The following is a 20,926-nucleotide window of genomic DNA, read 5'->3' on the forward strand; positions in this document are numbered from 1 at the left end:
GTTTTAATATTTAGGATTTTAAAACCTAAACCCAATTTAGGGCCTGTGTAGGCCACAAAGCCTGTTGTTTGAGTTAGAGATTGGCTGCCTGGGGTGAGGACTATTCCTGGGGTGCAGACCTGAATCAGGGTTGGTCTGGCCTTTTGTGTTAATTTTTGAAGAGCTGTGCCTGTATTTCTCAATTGGAAAACGGTCCTAGGTGGCTCAAAAATCTCAGAGTGATGCAAATTTGAGTATAAGCCAATTACGAATTTGCCTAATTTTAGGAAACTACTCCTAACTTCACCAGGATTTAAAATTGGTGTCAGCATCATACCGTGGGTTGCTTCTCAGCAGCAGGGACTGAGAGACTAGTCAGGGTTGAGGGAGAACTGAACAGAGAAACATACAGAGAAATCTTTAATGAAAACCTGTTCAGGAAAACCCTGGACCTCTAAGTGGGCCAAAGGTTCACCTTCTAACAGGAGGCAGGTCACTCCAAAATTTCCACTTAGCCTTATCCATGTCCTGTTCCAACTTTATGGCAACTCCATTTCAGCCAGTTAGGAGAACACAACATGCAGTGCCATCACAAACTATACAGGGCCCTTCAGTTGTTTACACATGTTGTTATGTGGCAGCCTTGTGCTAAAATCATTTAAATTCATTTCTTTTCTTCATCATGAAACACTCAGTACCCCAGAATGACAAAGCAAAAACTGTATTTTAAGATATTTAGCAAATCTATTAATAATATATAACTGAAATATCACATTGACACAAGTATTCAGGCCCTTTGCTAAAACACTTGAAGTGTGGCTCAGGTGTATCCCATTCTATTGACCGTCGTTGAGATGTTTCTACACCTTATTTGGAATCCACCTGTCGTCAATTCAATTCATTGGGCCTGGAGAGACACACGTGCCTGTCTGAAGAAGGTCCCACAATTGATGATACGTATCAGAGCACCTGCGGTGGGTTGGCACCCTGCCTAGGATTGGTTCCTGCCTTGTGCCCTGTGTTGGCTGGGATTGGCTCCAGCAGACCCCCGTGACCCTATGTTTGGATTCAGCGGGTTGGAAAATGGATGGATGGTATCAGAGCACAAACCAAGCTATGAGGTTGAAGAAATTGACTGCAGAGCTTAGAGACAGGATTATGTTGAGGCTCAGATCTGGAGAAGGCTACAAAAAACAAATCCTGCAGCACTGAAGATTCCCATGAGCACACTTGTCTCCATAATTCTTAAATGAAAGGTGTTTGTAACAAATACAGCTCCTACTAGAGCTGGCTACTCCACCAAAATGACCAGTCAAGTGAAAAGGGTAAGAGAGGCTGCCAAGAACCCAAGTTGCAGAGAACCTGCGTGGAGATGGGGTTACCACTGCAATACACGACTAATCTGGACTTTATAGAAAGGTGGCTAGACAACACATGAAAGCCAGCCTTCAAATTATGAGAAACCAGATTCTCAGGTCTGATGAAGCCGAGATTGAACTCTTCGACCTTAATTCTAGATGTCACGTTTGGAAGAAGCCAGGTACCTCTCAACCTGTGCACAATTGCATTTCAGGCGGTGATTCATGGTAGTGGTGGCATCATGCTGTGGGGTTGTTTTTCAGCACCAAGGACTTTGTGACTAGACAGGGTTGAGGATAAGCTGAATAGAGCAAAGTGCAGACATACACATAATGAAAACCTGTTATAGAGTGCTGTAGACCTCAAACTGGGCCAAAGGTTTACTTTCCGACAGGGCAATGGCCACAAGCACAAAGCAAAGATCACACAGGAGGGGCTTTTGAACATCTATCTGAATGTTCTTGAGTGGCCCAGCCGGAACTCAGACTTGAACCCAATCAAACATCTCTGGAGAGACCTGAAAAGAGCTGTCCATCGATGTTCTCCATCACAACCTCACAGAGCCTGAGAGGAACTGCAGAGAAAAATGGCCAAGAATTCTCAAATCCAAGTGTGTAAAGCTTGTGGTGTTGGACCCAAGAAGGCTCCCAGCTAGAATGGCATGCCAGAGGGGCTTCAGCAAAGTACTGACTGAAGGGTCTGAATACTTGTGTCAATTTCAGCTTTTCAGAACTTCTAGAATCCTGCTTTCACTTTGTCATGCTGAGGTACTGAGTGTTGTTTAATGAGGGAAAAAAATGAATTTAAATGATTTTAGCACAAGGCTACAACATAACAAAATGTGTAAAAAAGTGAAGGGGTCTGCATACTCTCTGAAGGCACTGCAATAATTTTGTTTCTTTCCTTTTTGACATGGAAATTATGTTGATTTTAAAAGTCATTTCATTTTTAAAGTGATTGAGATTATGGGTTTGATAATTGCATATGTGGATTGTGAGCTTCTGGTGATGAGGTTGAATGACTGCTGGATGGATGTATTTTTGTTTTAAATAAACAGAATTTTTTTAAAAGTACTCTTTTGCATTTATTGTTTTTTTTCCTGTCAGTACAAGCCTACCATTTGTACTTTCTCGTATACATAGGAGTATAGGAATTGTGAAAAAATGTGACCTCGAGATTTTGATGAATCTTGACGTTTAAGACCTTCCTAAATCCGAAAATATCATTTTTGAAATCCTGTCTGTTTGTGTGTCTGTGTGTAAACACGATAACCTCGGTCACCTGCTTTATATCAAAAATTAGGAATCCTATCAACTTTTGGGTCACTTCTGGCAGCTGGAAATGGTGCCTTAACTGAATACTTTTGTGAATTTTAAAGTAAACTATGGTTATAATTACGAATAGGTGATTCAAATTTTGTATAGATATTTATAATGATAAAAAGGAAACATAGGAAATTTGAGAAAAGTATTTCATTTACACAACCATCTGAATTTTTGTATCATGGAAATATAAATGTGTCTACTTCTTCTTCTTTTGGCTGCTCCCGTTAGAGGTCGCCACAGCGGACCATCTTCTTCCATATCTTTCTGTCCTTCGTCATCTTGCTCTGTGACACCCATCACCTGCAGGTCCTCTCTCACCACATCCATAAACCTTCTCTTAGGCCTTCCTCTTCTCCTCTTCCCTGTCAGCTCTATCCTTAGCATCCTTCTCTCAATATACTCAGCAACTCTCCTCTGCACATGTCCAAACCAACGCAATCTCGCCTGTCTGACTTTGTCTCCCAACCTGAGCTGACCCTCTAATGTCCTCATTTCTAATCCTGTCCATCCTCGTCACACCCAATGCAAATCTTAGCATCTTTAACTCTGCACCTCCAGCTCTGTCTCCTGTGTTTTGGCCACCATCTCTAGCCCATATAACATAGCTGGTCTCACTGCCGTCCTGTAGACCTTCCCTTCCACTCTTGCTGATACCCGTCTGTCACAAATCACTCCTCTTCACTCTTCTCCACCCTGCCTGCACTCTCTTTTTCACCGCTCTTCCATAATCCCCATTACTCTGTACTAATATAATATAAATATATAAAATATAAATGTGTACACGATATTAAAAACTGTATTCAATTTAACACATAGTCTTTCAATATCCATCCATCCATCCATTATCCAGCCTGCTATATCCTAACTACAGGGTCACGGGAGTCTGCTGGAGCCAATCCCAGCCATCACAGGGCACAAGGCAGGTACAAACCCTGGGCAGGGCGCCAGCCCACCGCAGGGCACACACACACACACACACCAAGCACACACAAGGGACAATTTAGGATTGCCAATGCACCAAACCTTCATGCAAGGGAGAACACGCAAACTCCACGCAGGGTGGACTTGGGAAGCGAAACCGGGGCTCCTAACTGTGAGGCAGCAGCGCTACCCACTGCGCCACCGTGCCACCCATTCTTTCAATAACCAATATTCATTTTATTTTAATTTATACATCATCAGTTTAACAATAATGTGTAAACATTGAACATGCCATGTAAATACAGTACATCCAGAAAGTATTCACAGCACATCACTTTTTCCACATTTTGTTATGTTACAGCCTTATTCCAAAATGGATTAAATTCATTTTTCCCTCAGAATTCTACACACAACACCCCATAATGACAACGTGAAAAAAGTTTACTTGAGGTTTTTGCAAATTTATTAAAAATAAAAAAACTGAGAAATCCCATGTCCATAAGTATTCACAGCCTTTGCTCAATACTTTGTCGATGCACCTTTGGCAGCAATTACAGCCTCAAGTCTTGTTGAATATGATGCCACAAGCTTGGCACACCTATCCTTGGCCAGTTTCGCCCATTCCTCTTTGCAGCACCTCTCAAGCTCCATCAGGTTGGGTGGGAAGCGTCGGTGCACAGCCATTTTAAGATCTCTCTAGAGATGTTCAATCGGATTCAAGTCTGGGCTCTGGCTGGGCCACTCAAGGACATTCACAGAGTCGTCCTGAAGCCAATCCTTTGATATCTTGGCTGTGTGCTTAGGGTCGTTGTTCTACTGAAAGATGAACCGTCGCCCCAGTCTGAGGTCAAGAGCGCTCTGGAGCAGGTTTTCATCCAGGATGTCTCTGTACATTGCTGCAGTCATCTTTCCCTTTATCCTGACTAGTCTCCCAGTCCCTGCCGCTGAAAAACATGGCCACAGCATGATGCTGCCACCACCATGCTTCACTGTAGGGATGGTATTGGCCTGGTGATGAGCGGTGCCAGGTTTCCTCCAAATGTGACGCCTGGCATTCACACCAAAGAGTTCAATCTTTGTCTCATCAGACCAGAGAATTTTCTTTCTCATGGTCTGAGAGTCCTTCAGGTGCCTTTTGGCAAACTCCAGGCGGGCTGCCATGTGCCTTTTACTAAGGAGTGGCTTCCGTCTGGCCACGCTACCATACAGGCCTGATTGGTGGATTGCTGCAGAGATGGTTGTCCTTCTGGAAGGTTCTCCTCTCTCCACAGAGGACCTCTGACAGAGTGACCATCGAGTTCTTGGTCACCTCCCTGACTAAGGCCCTTCTCCCCAGATCACTCAGTTTAGATGGCCGGCCAGCTCTAGGAAGAGTCCTGGTGGTTTCGAACTTCTTCCACTTACGGATGATGGAGGCCACTGTGCTCATTGGGACCTTCAAAGCAGCAGAATTTTTTCTGTAACCTTCCCCAGATTTGTGCCTCGAGACAATCCTGTCTCAGAGGTCTACAGACAATTCCTTTGACTTCATGCTTGGTTTGTGCTCTGACATAAACTGTCAACTGTAGGACCTTATATAGACAGGTGTGTGCCTTTCCAAATCATGTCCAGTCAACTGAATTTACCACAGGTGGACTCAAATGAAGCTGCAGAAACATCTCAAGGATGATCAGGGGAAACAGGATGCACCTGAGCTCAATTTCGAGCTTCATGGCAAAGGCTGTGAATACTTATGTACATGTGCTTTCTCAGTTTTTTTATTTTTAATAAATTTGCAAAAACCTCAAGTAAACTTTTTTGACGTTGTCATTATGGGGTGTTGTGTGTAGAATTCTGAGGAAAAAAATGAATTTAATCCATTTTGGAATAAGGCTGTAACATAACAAAATGTGGAAAAAGTGATGCGCTGTGAATACTTTCTGGATGCACTGTAGATAGATGTGTAAGGCACTATATAATAGATAGATAGATAGATAGATAGATAGATAGATAGATAGATAGATAGATAGATAGATAGATAGATAGATAGATATGTAAGGCAATATATAATAGATAGATAGATGGTCAGTTAAATTCATATAACATTTAGTAAACTGGTGACTTTACACTGCCCTGTTGTGTGTGTGTGTGTGACTGTACCCTGTAATGGACTTCATTCAAAGTTGTTTCCCACCTTGTGCTCGATGCTGCTGGATTAGGCTCTGGCAGGTGTGGACAAATTTGTTGGTACTCCTCCACGAAAAAAGAAGAACCCACAAATGTATCTTAATTTTGTATTTAACAAAAATCAGACATTGCTTTAGAGTTTTGATGCAACAGAATATTTCAAATAATAACACAAATGAAAATGGCGTGGACAAAAATGATGGGACCCTTAACCTCATAGTTTGTTAGAGGCCATCACTGCAAACCAGTGATTCCTGTCACTCTCCGTGAGATGTCTGCACCTGTCCACATGTCACTTGTCCTGAGCAATCTGCTCCAGCTGTGTCAGGGTTGAAGGAGGTCTTCTCCAGATGGCATGTTTCAGTTCTTTCCATAGATGTTTGACTGATTCAGATCAGAAGACCGTTTCAGAAGAGTCCAATGTTTTGTTCTCAGCCATTCTTTGGTGCTTTTAGCTGTGTGTTTTGGCTCCTTATTCTGTTGGAGGATCCATGACCTGTGACTGAGACGGAGCTTTCTGACACTGGGCAGAACGTTTTGCTCCAGAATGCCTTGATAGTCTTCAGATTTCATTGTTCCCTCCACAAACTCAACATATCCTGTGCCAGATGCAGCAAAGCAGCCCCAAAAACATGACAAAGCCCCCTCCATGTTTCATAGTGGGTTTGCTGTTCTTTTCTTTGAAAGTTTAATTTTTTTCGTCAGTGGACACAGAGCTGATGTGACTTGCAGTTTTGTCTCATCTGTCCAAAGGACATTCTCCCAGAAACATTGTAGCTTGTCAATATGCATTTAAGCAAATTCCAGTCTGGCTTTTTATACTTTTCTTCCAACAGTGGAGGAACTGAGGAACTTACTGTACGTGGACACATAACACCTCATCACTAATCAAGAAAGCCCAGCAGAGACTACACTTCGCTGAAGCGAGCAAGTCTTCCCCTTTCCATCCTCACCAAGTTCTACAGAGACACCATTGAGAGTGTTCTGACCAGCTGTATCACTGTCTGGTATGGCAACTGCAACAATCTGACCGCAAGCGCCTGCAAAGGATAGTGAAGACAGCAGAGAACATTATTGGGGTGCCTCTCCCTTCACTACATATTTTACAAACGCAGTGTCCGCAAGGCCTGCAGCATTGTGCAGGACCCTTTACACCCCTTACACGGACTTTTCACACTTCTGCCATCCAAGAGAAGATACTGCAGCATCAGAGCCAGATCTGCCAGGCTGCAGGAGAGTTTTTACCCCCAGGCTGTTAGACTCCTTAACACCAGGCTGCCCCCTGGGACCTTCCACACGGCCTCAACCACCTCTAAAAACAGAACTTTTATACATGCGAGCCCCTGTCCTGCAAAGACGAGTGTGCAGGGAGAGAAGAACTGAAGATCTCCTACTGACCTTTAAGTATTTTGACACTCTTGATATCCATCTGCTGTGAAACATTCTGACCTGTCATTGTTTACACGTCTTAAACAACTTTTATCATACACTGATCATTTTTGTATTAACTATATCTATTATTTATTTATTATATTACATATCTTACACATCAATATTGCTGCTACTTCTTTGTCATGTCTTTGCACAATGTCTTGTCTTGTTTGTGTTTTAATTTTAAATTTAAATTATAATTCTATTTTTAATTTATTATTTGCACGTCACATTGGACTGAGGACCCTGAGCTTCGCAATTTCGTCTATCTGTATACTTGTATATGGCTGAGATGACAATGAAGTTCACTTTGACTTTGACTTGAGCCAACTGTCACTCAAAAAGTGATGGATGGTGCAATCAGACACTGATGGACCTTGACCTTGGTGTTCAGCTTGTGTCTCTTTGGAAGTTGTCCTTGGCTTTTTGTCGACCAATCTCACCATTCTTCTGCCAATTCTGGGGTAAATTTTACTCTTGCGGTCACGTCCAGAGAGGTTGGCTACAGTCCCATGGAGCTTCAACTTCTTAACAATATTTTGCAACAGTTGTCACAGGAACATCAAGCTGCTTGGAGATGGTCTCCCAGCCTTTGTCTTTAACATGCTTGTCTTTCATTTTCTTTCTGACCTCTGCAAACAGCTCTTCCCTTTGCTTTCTCTGGTCCATGTCCAGTGTTGGACACACGATGATACCAGCAGAGTGATGACTTTTCTCCAATTAAATAGGCTGAATGGTTGACTGCACAATTGTAGACGTGTGATACTAATAATACAAAACAGCTAGTTTGAAAAATCACTCGACTCCCATTATTTGTGATCTTTTCTAGGGGTACCAACACTTCTGCCCAGGCCATTTTAGAATCTCTCTGTAGAGTATGCAACACCTGATCTCTTTTCATACTCTCTTTGCTTTACTTGATGACGTATCAAAGGCATGCGGGTGGACTTTTCATGTCATCACTTTTCAGGGGGCATAAGCTGTAAGGAGACCAACAAATTCAAGCCTATTGGACACTACTGGAGTACATAGGTTTAAAAATGAGTGAATTATAAAACACTGCAGCTGCACTGAGAAATACGGAGCTCACAGCACCACAGTAATGTGTTCTTTAACACTGTTTAACTGACCTGAGCTTATCGTTAACAGACCTCACTGCTTACCTCGGCAAGTATAACAACGAGATTCTGGGTCAGTGGCTACTGAGACCAGCAGAAGGATAAACAGCAAGAGGTAAGCCAGATATTTTATATTACAACATGACAAATTAGTGAGCTTTTAAAACATCTCATTCAGTTTGCCAATAGTTGAAAATGGAGGTTAAGGAGGAAGGAGGCAGGAAGCAGCGAGGAGAAAGCCGGTGCGAGAGAAGAGCGCGAGCAAGCACAGGCTCACGCTGTATGCAGGCAGCTGTGAAAGGCGAGCCCGAGTGGGGTGTTTGGCCGGCACCTAAGTGCCGACAGCAGTGGTCGCTCCTGCTGAGCGCTTGTTGGGAGCAAGAGTGACCGGGAGAAGGTTGGCTCGCCGCAGCGGGAGTCGGAGATTTGGAGTAGAATCCCCAGTGTGAGTGTCCTGGCCGTTGAGGGAAGCCAAGTCTCGGTCTGGTAGGGGCTGAACGAAGCCAGGGATCGGGAGGCCACCAGACCAGTCGAGCAGAAGAAGGTCAGTTGCATGTAGGGTGACTCCCCTGGTGCATAGCCTGGACGGGAGGAGCAGGGAGTATGGGAGGTGGAATGTGGTGTAGCGGGTCCACAGCTCACGTCAACAAGGCCACTTTTTAAAAGAAATAATCGCCTTAGTGAGGGGGCGCGGTGTGTGTGTGGCCGAGCGGTTCCCGGGGGAGTTTGCGGTCCGGTCCACGTTTAAGTGCACAGGTGAGGAGTCGTCCGCATCGGTGATTGTTCCCGGGAGCTTCTGATTGCCACAGCCGATCCACGTCCTCGTGATAAATAGAAGCGCGAGGCGGCTAGAGAAAAAAAAAAAATGAAAGAGAACGAAGGAAAACAAAGAAATAGAGGTTGCAGTAGAAGAAGACTGAAAGCAGGTAGAGGAAAGCCGGTGCAGGAGAGCGAGCGCAGGTTCGCGGGCAGCTGAGCAGTGAGCCTGGGTGTTTGGCCGGCACCCGAGGAGCAGTCGATTGTGGTCGCTCCCACTGAGCATTTTGACCGGAAGGAGGATGGCTCGCCGCATAAGGCCAGTGAAGGCAGCGGGAGTCGGGACTTGAGATGTGAAAGCCCCAGTGTGAGCGCCCTGGTCGCTGGGGAGCCCAAGTCGCGGTTTTGTCGGCAGGAGAAGGCAGAGAGAAGGTCAGCTGCAGGAACGGTGGCTCCCCTGGTGCATAGCCTGGACGGGAGGAGCAGGGGAGTCACCAGTAGAAGACAGGCACCGTGCGTTGCGTTTTAAAAGACTGCTTCCAGCCATTGTGTTAACCTCATTGTTTTTGAAAGATTTTTTTTATTGGATTTTAACCTTCACTAATTCACTCATTTTAATGGATTATTTATTTAATGATTTCTTGAGATGCACTGCACTATTTATTTGGACACCTTGTTTTGTTTGCTGTTTAAATAAAAGCACTTTTTGCACCATCCTCTTGCTTCATTGTTTGTGCCTCACTGTCCAGCTCACCGGTGACATTACCGACGGTGTCGGGTTCAAGGGCTCCCAGAAGGAAGATGAGAGCATGCAGTGAACCCGCATCGTCACAAGGGGGCACAAGCTGTAAGGGGACCAACAAATTCAAGCCTATTGGACACTACTGGAGTACGTTGGTTTAAAAATGAGTGAATTATAAAACACTGCAGCTGCATTGAGAAATACGGAGCTCACAGCACCACAGTAATGTGTTCTTTAACACTATTTAACTGACCTGAGCTTATCGTTAACAGACCTCACTGCTTACCTCGGCAAGTATAACGACGAGATTCTGGGTCAGTGGCTACTGAGACCAGCAGAAGGATAAACAGCAAGAGGTAAGCCAGATATTTTATATTACAACGTGACAAATTAGTGAGCTTTTAAATCATCTCATTCAGTTTGACAGTACAGTAGTCGAGTTATCGTAATACATTCTATTTCTAATTTCAAATGGGAAATGCACGCACAAGAATAATACATGGCATTGTCAAGGTGCATTTTATAAAAACCAAAAATGCCAAGGGGTTTTAAAAGGGTTCACTCACAATGGTACCCTGGTACTGATTTTTCATTTTGTCCTCAGAAAGAGAGCTGCTCCCACTGTAAACTCCTGACAGATGAACAAACATTAGGATTCGATACTGAAAGAGTTCAATCTTATATAGCCAACGACTAGATTCAATATCAGCTAAACTGCTGCAAGTGTACAATTGTATACAGTGATCCCTCGCTATATCGCGCTTCGACTTTCGCGGCTTCACTCTATCGCGGATTTTATATGTAAGCATATTTAAATATATATCGTGGATTTTTTGCTGGTTCGCGGATTTCTGCGGACAATGGGTCTTTTAATTTCTGGTACATGCTTCCTCAGTTGGTTTGCCCAGTTGATTTCATACAAGGGACACTATTGGCAGATGGCTGAGAAGCTACCCAATCAGAGCATGTATTACGTATTAAATAAAACTCCTCAAATATATTGTGAGCACAGGGGCTGTTCGCATCCCTAGAAGATACGGCCGCTCCTCAAAAAACGCTGAAAGATTACCTTCACATTGCTCTCTTCCTTGCTGGGCTTAAATATGGCTGTTTTGTCAAGCGATATGCTTCCTTCATGGTGCTTCACATACTTAAAAGCTCGAATGGCACGTATTGATTTTTAATTGTTTGTTTTTCTCTGTCTCACTCTCTCTGACATTCTGTGCTCCTGACGGAGGGGGTGTGAGCAGTGGGGGGGCTGTTCGCACCACTAGACGATACGGACGCTCCTCTAAAAAAAATGCTGAAAGGCTACCTTTACATTGCTCCCTTCCTAGCAGCTGCGTTGTCCGGCGGTGCTTCGCATACTTAAAAGCTCGAAGGGCACGTATTGATTTCTGATTGTTTGCTTTCTCTCTCTCTCTGACATGATCTGCTCCTGACGCGCACTCCTTTGAAGAGGAAGATATGTTTGCATTCTTTTAATTGTGAGACGGAACTGTCATCTCTGTCTTGTCATGGAGCACAGTTTAAACTTTTGAAAAAGAGACAAATGTTTGTTTGCAGTGTTTGAATAACGTTCCTGTCTCTCTACAACCTCCTGTGTTTCTGCGCAAATCTGTGACCCAAGCATGACAATATAAAAGTAACCTTATAAACATATGGTTTCTACTTCGCGGATTTTCACCTTTCGCGGGTGTCTCTGGAACGCAACCCCCGCGATGGAGGAGGGATTACTATATTTATATATATACTGTTCAAAAAAGTTAAAGGACCCCTTTTTAATGAGAGTATAAGATCAAGTCAGTGAAACTTCTGGGCTATTGATCTGGTCAGTTAAGTAGCAGAGGGGCTTGTTCATCAGTTTCAGCTGCTTTGGTGTTCATGAAATTAACAACAGGGGCACTAGAGGGGCAACACTGAGACGACCCCCAAAACAGGAATGAATGGTTTAACAGGTGGAGGTCATTGACATTTTTCCCTCCTCATCTGTTTTTCCACTAGTTTTGCATTTGGCTACGGTCAGTGTCACTACTGGTAGCATGAGGCCATACCTGGACCCTATAGAGCTGGCACAGGTAATCCAGCTTCTACAGGATGGCCGGCATATCAATGCGTGCCATGGCCAGAAAGTTTGCTGTGTCTCCCAGCACAGTCTCAAGGTCATGGAGAAGATTCCAGGAGACAAGCCGTTACTCTAGGAGAGCTGGACAGGGCCCCTCGTAGAAGGTTTCTTAACCCATCAGCAGGACCCACTGGTATCTGCTCCTTTGGGCAATGAGGAACAGGATGAGCACTGCCAGAGCCTATAAAATGACCTCCAGCAGACCACTGGTGTGAATGTCTCTGACCAAACAATCAGAAACAGTCCTCTAGTGGGCTCTGTGCTCACTGCCTGGCATCGTGGAGCTTGATTGGCATTTGCCATAAAATACCAGAATTGGCAGGTCCACCACTGGCACAGATAACAGTTCACCCTGAACACATGTGATAGACGGGAAAGGGTCTGGAGAAGCTGTGGAGAATGTTATGCTGCCTGTTACATCGTTCAGCATGACCAGTTTGGTGGGGGGTCAGTGAAGGTCTGGGGGGGACGCACAGACCTCTACAGGCTAGACAACAGCACCTTGACTGCCATTAGGTATCGCAATGAAATCCTTGGACCCACTGTCAGACCCTATGCTGGTGCAGTGGCTCCTGGGTTCCTCCTGGTACACGACAATGCCCAGCCTCATGTGGCGAGAGTATGCAGGCAGTTGCTGGAGGATGAATGAAGTGATACCACTGACTGGCCCCCACGCTCGCTCGTCTGACCTCAATCCAATAGAACACCTCTGGGTGGGACATTAGGTTTCAGTCCAGCCAATGCCTCTGCCTGTCCAGGAGCTCAGTGATGCCCTGGTCCAGATCTAGGAGGAGATCCCCCAGGACACCATCCGTCATCTCATTAGGAGCATGCCCCCCCCAATCCCCCCCCCCCCAACGTCGTCAAGTATGCATACAAGCACATGGAGGGCATACAAACTACTGAGTACAATTTGGAGTTGCTGCAGTGAAATTTTGGCCAAATGGACTCGCCTGCCTGCCGCATCATTTTTTCCATTTGATTTTTAGGGGGTCTTTTAATTCAGCCCTCTGTAGGTTGATGATTTTCATTTCCATCAAACGATGAGGCGTCCTTTCGTTCCTAACACATCACCATATCAGTCCAGAGCAGCAGAGATAGCCAGCAGGATTTTCTTATGCCATTGAGATCTGATGTGTTTTCAAAGCATTCCTTCAATTTCTTTGAGCAGTTTATTTTAAAAGCACGTTTCTGTTAATGGCTTACAATCTTAGCATCACCCACTTCTGATGAGGTTCTTCACACCATCTCCTCTGCTTCCTTTGTTTTAGCCAATTTTGGACCCATCTACCTGCCATTGCTCCATCGTGGGTATGGCATCAATCTGCATCCAGCCCTGCAAGGAGGTCATTCCAACTTGGGGGCCGGTGGCAGGATTGGCACTCCAGCCACTGTAAATTTTTTGGCGTAGTTTATATTACAGTGCCTTCCATAATGTTTGGGACAAAGACCCATTTTTCCTTGGTCTCCCCCTTTGCTCCACAGTTTAAAATTACAAATCAAACAATTCAGACATTGGGATTAAAGTGCACATTGCAGACTTTCATTTAAGGGGATATTTTCATACATTTTGATCCCAACAGATAGAAATGACAACACTTTTTCTACATGGTCCCCTCATTTCAGGACACCATAATGTCTGGGACAATTGGCATCCCAGGTGTTTGTGATTCCTCAGGTGGGTTTACCTTCGCTTGCTTCTACCCTGTGGTTGCCCTTGTTCAACATGAGGACAAGAGCTGTGCCGGTGAATGTCAAAGAGGCCATTGTGAGGCTGAAAAACAAGAATAAAAAACTTAAAGCCATCAGTAAAATCTTAGGATGACCAAAATCAACTGTCTGGAATATCATGAGGAAGAAAGAACACACTGGTGACCTCAATAATCACAAACGGACTGGTAGGCCAAGGAAGTCCTACACTGCTGATGGCAGACAAATCCTCATTATGGTAAAGACAAAGCCCCCAACGCCTGTGTGACAGACCAGAGACAGTCTTCAGGGGGCCGAAGTGTGTGTGTCAGAGACGACTATCAGCAGAAGACTTCATGAACAGAAACACAGAGGCCACACTGCAAGACGCAAACCACTAGTTAGCCACAAAAACAGGACGGCCAATTTAGAGTTTGAGCAAAAGGGAGCCTGCAGAATTCTGGATAAAGCTCTTGTGGACAAACGAGACAAAGATGAACCTCATCAGAGAAGTGTGGAGACAAAAAGGAACTGCCCGAGATCCAAAGGAGACCACCTCATCTGTTAAACATGGCGGTGCTGGGGGTGTTGCGGCTTGGGCATGTATGGCTGGCACAGATCCTGGCACACTTCTCTTCATTGATGATGGAACTGCTGACAGCTGACGCACGATGAATTCTTAGGTGAATAGAAACATCTGATCTGCTCAGTTTCCAGTAAATGCCTTCAAATTCATCGGACGGCGCTTCATCCTACAACAAGATAATGACCCAAACAGACTGCTAAGGCCACACAGGAGTTTTTCAAATCTATAAAATGGAAGATTCTTGAATGGCCAAGCCAGTCACCCCCCCTAACCACAAAACAAGCAGGCGCTGAAGATGGCTGCATTAGGGGCTTGGCAGAGCATCACTAGAGAAGACCCTCAACATCTGCTGATGTCTGTGAATCGCAGACTTCAAGCAGTCATTGCATGCGAGGGATATGCAACAAAGTACTGAATATGGCCATTTTAATGTACCTGCCATTGCTGGGTCTCGAAACTGGAGTCCTGAAGTGGGGGGGACCGTGTAGAAAAAGTGTTGTCATTTCTGCATGGTGACACCAAAATGTGTGCAAATCCCCTTAAATGAATCCTGCTGTGTGCACTTTAATCACATCTGAATTGTTTGATTTGTAAGTTTAAACTGTAGAGCAGAGGGGTACATCGTGGAAAAACGTGTCTTTGTGCCAAACATTACGGAGGGCACTGTACAGCGTGATTAAGCAAATATGCCCAACAGGTGCTAAGGATCAATGAATGATATGATGTGTAGGCTGAAGCAAAGCAATGAACTGAAACAGAAACAGCTGTGTATAAAGCTGGGGTGCCAACCAGGCCTCCCCATTTAATGCAACAGAAACAAACTCTCGGTGGCGCAACAGAAAACAGGCTTCTAATAAGCCATCTTAGCCAACTAGGCTTCATAGAAAATGGGGCTCATCTGAGCGGGTCAGCCATGGGCAGCTCTCACCTGCGGAGACTTCCTCCTGAAGTGAAGCACCTTCCTCTGGGAACGTCTCGGTGTTATGGGGTCCCAGTCCACAGGGGCAGAGCCTTTGGGACATTGTTGGCAGAGTTCAGTTACCCTCATGGGGCAGAAATGAAAAGAGACATCATGGTTAGTGACCATGCCCCCTCTTGTTCCAGGGTGGTATTACACACCTTAGTAGAGTCCAGAAGGTGATCCGCAGATGCCCATGTTTGACAACAGCCATGTTAAAAAGATGAGGTTGTGGTAGATGTGACCTTCAAAGTGCACATCATGGCAAATATGAACATCGTGAGGTGATCATCAGGTTCTCTCTCAAGCAGAAATTTCTGTGGTCCACTGTCATGCAGTTTCTGAAGGTCCTCATATGATTGGTTGTTCCAAGCCTCTTGAAGAATTTGCCCCAGTTCCATTCCAGTATTTTTTTCTCCATGAACCCGAGGTTGTCAACATATAATAACATAAATACAGCAAAACCCCCGTATCTGGGGGTGATACACTTGAAGACCTACTTACCGCAGGAGTCTGGGACGGCGGACAATAGCGAACCCTGTATATCAGTCGTTTTTCATTTAAATACATCCATCCATCCATCCATTATCCAACCCGCTGAATCCAAACACAGGGTCACGGGGGTCTGCCGGAGCCAATCCCAGCCAACACAGGGCACAAGGCAGGAAACAATCCTGGGCAGGGTGCCAACCCACCGCAGGACCATTTAAATACATAGCTAAGATAAAGTTGAATTGATAAACTACGCACAATAAGACATTACCGACATTAAATAATAATCGAGTACATTGTGCATTATTGTATTTGTGCTCTCTCTCTCTCTCGAATGAGCAGCATTCTGACCTTTTAGTTTAACCCTTAAGGGACAATGGAGCAATGAAAAATATCTTGTACACGTGCATAATTCAAACACGTTTTTAAATTGCATTTTTAGATTTATTTCTTAAAGAAATATCTTAACCTATTGTGGGTACTCACCGCCTTCTTCGTTCTTTGCTGTTTTCACTGATGGGGAGCATTTGTTGGCTTCTCTTAGGCTTTGAAGGACTGCCAGCATCACTATATGTACTTTCGCAGTTTGGGGCCATTATAAAGAAAAATTAAAGGTTATTTTCACAACGACACTAGGAATGTGGACAGTGGGAACGCTAGAGGCTAAAGGCTGGTCTTGTATTTTACTCGACATGTCAGCCTAGCGAAAATGATGTCAGACACATAGGCACGGCCCCTTGTGGTAGTGGCGCACATTGGATGTTGGCACAGAATGTGGCAATCATTTATTTCTATCTTTCTATCTCTTTGGGCCACGGTAAATAGCGAATAATTGAAACCTAGGAAATCAAAGTCAAGGATATGTGGGTTCTACTGGATTTATGTATTATGGCAACTTGCAGTGTCGCAGAGTGGTTAGATTGGTTGTCTCACAGACCTAGTATCCTGTGTCGGAGTCTCAAGTAAAGACTCCATTGGTGAGGAGTTTCCATGTTCTCCCCATTATTCCAATGGGTTTAACATCCACCACCCATGAGGTGCATATCAGGCTACTGGGCAATTTTAAATTGACCCTCTATGACTAAGAGTGGGTGAGTGTGTGTGTGTGTTGATGTGTGAGCGAGTTGACTCTGTGATGGACATTTGTCCCATCCAAGGTCGGGGTACTACCTTTTATCTGATGTTCCCAGGACATGCTATGATCCTCATAAACCTGAATTGGATTAAGTAATTAGTAAATATTTTTTTTCAAAGTATACTTGGAAATGGGGGCTGCATAGGAAATGAAGTTGTTATTAATGGTGAAAGTACAATAGACAACTGTGGACTTCAACAACAGCCATCTTGGAGTCCTTCAGTATCTTGTAGGACCACCCTTTACAGCCACCACTGCTTGACACTTCTGACACAGAAAGCCAAGAAGCCTCTGAATCTACACTTGTCAGGTGTCATTCTACTCCTACAGATGACCTGACGAAGATGCTGGCCATTGGCTGGTAGAGGTCACATCATATTGTGATCCTGGGCACCCTAAAAGTTCCCCATGAGGTTAATGTCAGCAGAGAAGGCAGGCCAAGGCAAATAACATTCATTCCTCAGGACAGCTGTGATCTGTGTGTGATCTGGCATGGTGCTGCTGTAGGGTCAGGTCACGTAGGAGAGGGGCCGCAGATGACCCCTGACAGATGACATTGCTGTAAGGCCAGCACTACAGCCTCTCCTGTTACTGTTTGCTATTGACATGTGTCTACCAACAGTTTCAGCAGAAGTATGGGTGGCAGATTTGACATGATCTTTAAGATAGACCAGTCTGTTGTGGTCACTCATTGGCTGCCTAATCATTGATGGTCATCTATCCTGCTGGTCTGCTAAAGCCCTGTCTGCCTCTGGAGACAGTGGACTTGTGTAACCCATTATATTTAGCAATGCAGCATGACAGCGGTCCTGGTAAAATCTGAGACATTCTGGATTGCTTAGAAAACTGATGAAAGTGTGGCCTTTGTCTTGTTGCGACCCAAGCTTTGTGAATTAAGGCCTTCTCAAACCTGACCTGATCAGCCATTGTTCCAAGTAGACCTTATCAGTTAAAGTGCAGTGTGTGATGGGCAAGTTACAAGGCCTCACTGCACAAGCTGGATTGTTGGTCAGGAGGTTAAAACAAATGATTAGCTTTTTGGTAAAGTACACAAGCTAGAACTAGAACTAGAGATTCTCATTTGAGAAAATGTTCTGTTTAGTTTTTCCAACATGTGAAAAAGGAAATACACCCCATGGAAACTGTTGAGTTTTTTTTTTTAACATATTTGAACAGGCAAACAGTAGATTTCCATACAAATAGTGCATACAGATAAAGGAGATATACTTGAATAAATGACACATACAGTTAGGTCCATAAATATTTGGACAGAGACAACTTTTTTCTAATTTTGGTTCTGTACATTACCACAATGAATTTTAAATGAAACAACTCAGATGCAGTTGAAGTGCAGACTTTCAGCTTTAATTCAGTGGGGTGAACAAAACGATTGCATAAAAATGTGAGGCAACTAAAGCATTGTTTTAACACAATCCCTTCATTTCAGGGGCTCAAAAGTAATTGGACAAATTAAATAACTGGAAATAAAATGTTCATTTCTAATACTTGGTTGAAAACTCTTTGCTGGCAATGACAGCCTGAAGTGCTGAACTCATGGACATCACCAGATGCTGGGTTTCCTCCTTTTTAATGCTCTGCCAGGCCTTTACTGCAGCGGCTTTCAGTTGCTGTTTGTTTGTGGGCCTTTCTGTCTGAAGTTTAGTCTTCAACAAGTGAAATGCCTGCTCAGTTAGGTTAAGATCAGGTGACTGACTTGGCCATTCAAGATTTTTCCACTTCTTTGCTTTAATAAACTCCTGGGTTGCTTTGGCTGTATGTTTTGGGTCATTGTCCATCTGTATCATGAAATGCCGCCCAATCAATTTGACTGCATTTAGCTGGATTTGAGCAGACAGTATGTCTCTAAACACCTCAGAATTCATCCGGCTGCTTCTGTCCTGTGTCACATCATCAATAAACACTAGTGTCCCAGTGCCACTGGCAGCCATCACACTGCCTCCCTCCACCTTGTTTTACAGATGATGTGGTATGCTTTGGATAATGAGCTGTTCCACGTCTTCTCCATACTTTTTTCTTGCCATCATTCTGGTAGAGGTTGGTCTTGGTTTCATCTGTCCAAAGAATGTTTTTCCAGAACTGTGCTGGCTTTTTTAGATGTTCTTTAGCAAAGTCCAATCTAGCCTTTCTATTCTTGAGGCTTATGAGTGGCTTGCACCTTGCAGTGCACCCTCTGGATTTACTTTCATGCAGTCTTCTCTTTATGGTAGACTTGGATATCGATACGCCTACCCCCTGGAGAGTGTTGTTCACTTGGTTGGCTGTTGTGAAGGGGTTTCTCTTCACCATGGAAATGATTCTGTGATCATTCACCACTGTTGTCTTCCGTGGACTTCCAGGTCTTTTTGCGTTGCTGAGTTCACCAGTGCTTGCTTTCTTTCTCAGGATGTACCAAACTGTAGATTTTGCCACTCGTAATATTGTAGCAATTTCTCGGATGGGTTTTTTCTGTTTTCGCAGCTTAAGGATGGCTTCTTTCACCTGCATGGAGAGCTCCTTTGACCGCATGTTGTCTGTTCACAGCAAAATCTTCCACATGCAAGCACCACACCTCAAATCAACTCCAGGCCTTTTATCTGCTTAATTGATAATGACATAACGACGGACTTGCCCACACCTGCCCATGAAATAGCCTTTGAGTCAGTTGTCCAATTACTTTTGAGCCCCTGAAATGAAGGGATTGTGTTAAAAAAATGCTTTAGTTGCCTCACATTTTTATGCAGTCGTTTTGTTCACATCACTGAATTAAAGCTGAAAGTCTGCACCTCAACTGCATCTGAGTTGTTTCATTTAAAATTCATTGTGGTAATGTACTGTGGGAGAACTTGCACAATTGGTGGCTGACTAAATACTTTTTTGCCCCACTGTACCAATTCAATTCAACTTTTGTGAGGGTTGTAAGAAGCTCCTATAGACTATGCACTAATAATTAGCAAATGGCTCTTATACCTTCTCAGAATTACTTCAAGGAATTGCTCTAAAAGTCTCACTACAGTAGGATAAGGAGGACATGTGAAGTAGTTATGAAGCATCCTACACTTACAAAGATGAGAAGGAATGACGTCACAATTTGACGGCACTCATGAAGTAATTTTGTAGTTTCCTTGGAACTCATGATGATCCTTTGGAACGCTTAAGGTTCTCCACAAAGATAATAATAAAAGTCAAAGACAAACAAGAAGAAGAAGTAGGAAAATGTAAGAAGATAGGATATAATAAGCTGCACATAATTTTGGTCACTTCTCTACAATATTAAGATTAACACTGTAATGAGCACGAGATGGAAAGACTGACACAGAATAAGTGTTAAGTCCAATAATGGGCACGTTTATTTGACAATGAATGATCCACAGCTGTACTTTTGGGAAAATTACCTTCCCACTGGCCACAGGAAACGCCAGTTATACAGACGCTAACCACAGCCATTCCTGCTCTGATTCTGAAGTTGCGTTCACTCCTCCAGTGTGTTGTGGCGTACTGTGCCAAGACCCTCTCTGTGATCCCCTCCTTATATTCTCCTAGGCTCTATTCATCTAATGCCCCAGAAGTCTCCACCTGGAATCTTGGACCTTCCCGGCCTTGTAATGCTTAATGTTCCAGGGGTTTGTGGAATGTAGAGTTCAGCGTATCTGTGTGACATTTCCCTCTCAAACATCCATCATCTATCTTCAGGGCAATATGCTGGCTACTACAGTACAGTTTGTATCCATGACCACCTGTGTGTTGATGCTATGATATCACCTGGGGCTCACATATACTGTACGTGGTCTTCCACATTTGAGGCAAGGATCTTTATGTGTGTGCAGATCTGTATGAATAGTCTGCCTTAGCATCCTCTCACGTGGAGAAGTTCAGAAATGTATGAATCTGTGTGTTACCTCTTGTGTTGTAAGGACTTTCAAAATGTGGTGCAAAATTTGAGAAACGTTTGGGTGTAACAGACCCAGAGTATCACTATTGCCAAGCTGCATTTTCCCCGGGGCCAAAAAACTTAAAGTTGCCAATACTTTCATTTCGGCTAACAGTGTATAGCTTCTCTGTGTAGATGGAGCAAATGTGTGACATACAAGATTTGTTACGAATATTATTCCATTTCTGTCAAACTGATATCTTTTCACAAGGTCGT

General features: G+C 44.0%; 1 protein-coding gene across 1 annotated transcript in view; it reads left to right on the forward strand.

The window, feature by feature from the left end:
* The first annotated feature begins 8,297 nt into the window (after nucleotides 1-8,297).
* The window catches only part of akr1a1a (aldo-keto reductase family 1, member A1a (aldehyde reductase)), a 76,539-nt gene continuing 63,910 nt past the window's right edge, over nucleotides 8,298-20,926 (forward strand). The window contains exon 1 of the mRNA XM_051930051.1: nucleotides 8,298-8,414. The gene's annotated coding sequence lies outside the window, so the exon portion shown is untranslated. The remainder of the gene's footprint in view (nucleotides 8,415-20,926) is intronic.

This window comes from Erpetoichthys calabaricus, chromosome 7 (genome assembly GCF_900747795.2).
Source record: "Erpetoichthys calabaricus chromosome 7, fErpCal1.3, whole genome shotgun sequence".
Lineage (NCBI taxonomy): Eukaryota > Metazoa > Chordata > Cladistia > Polypteriformes > Polypteridae > Erpetoichthys > Erpetoichthys calabaricus.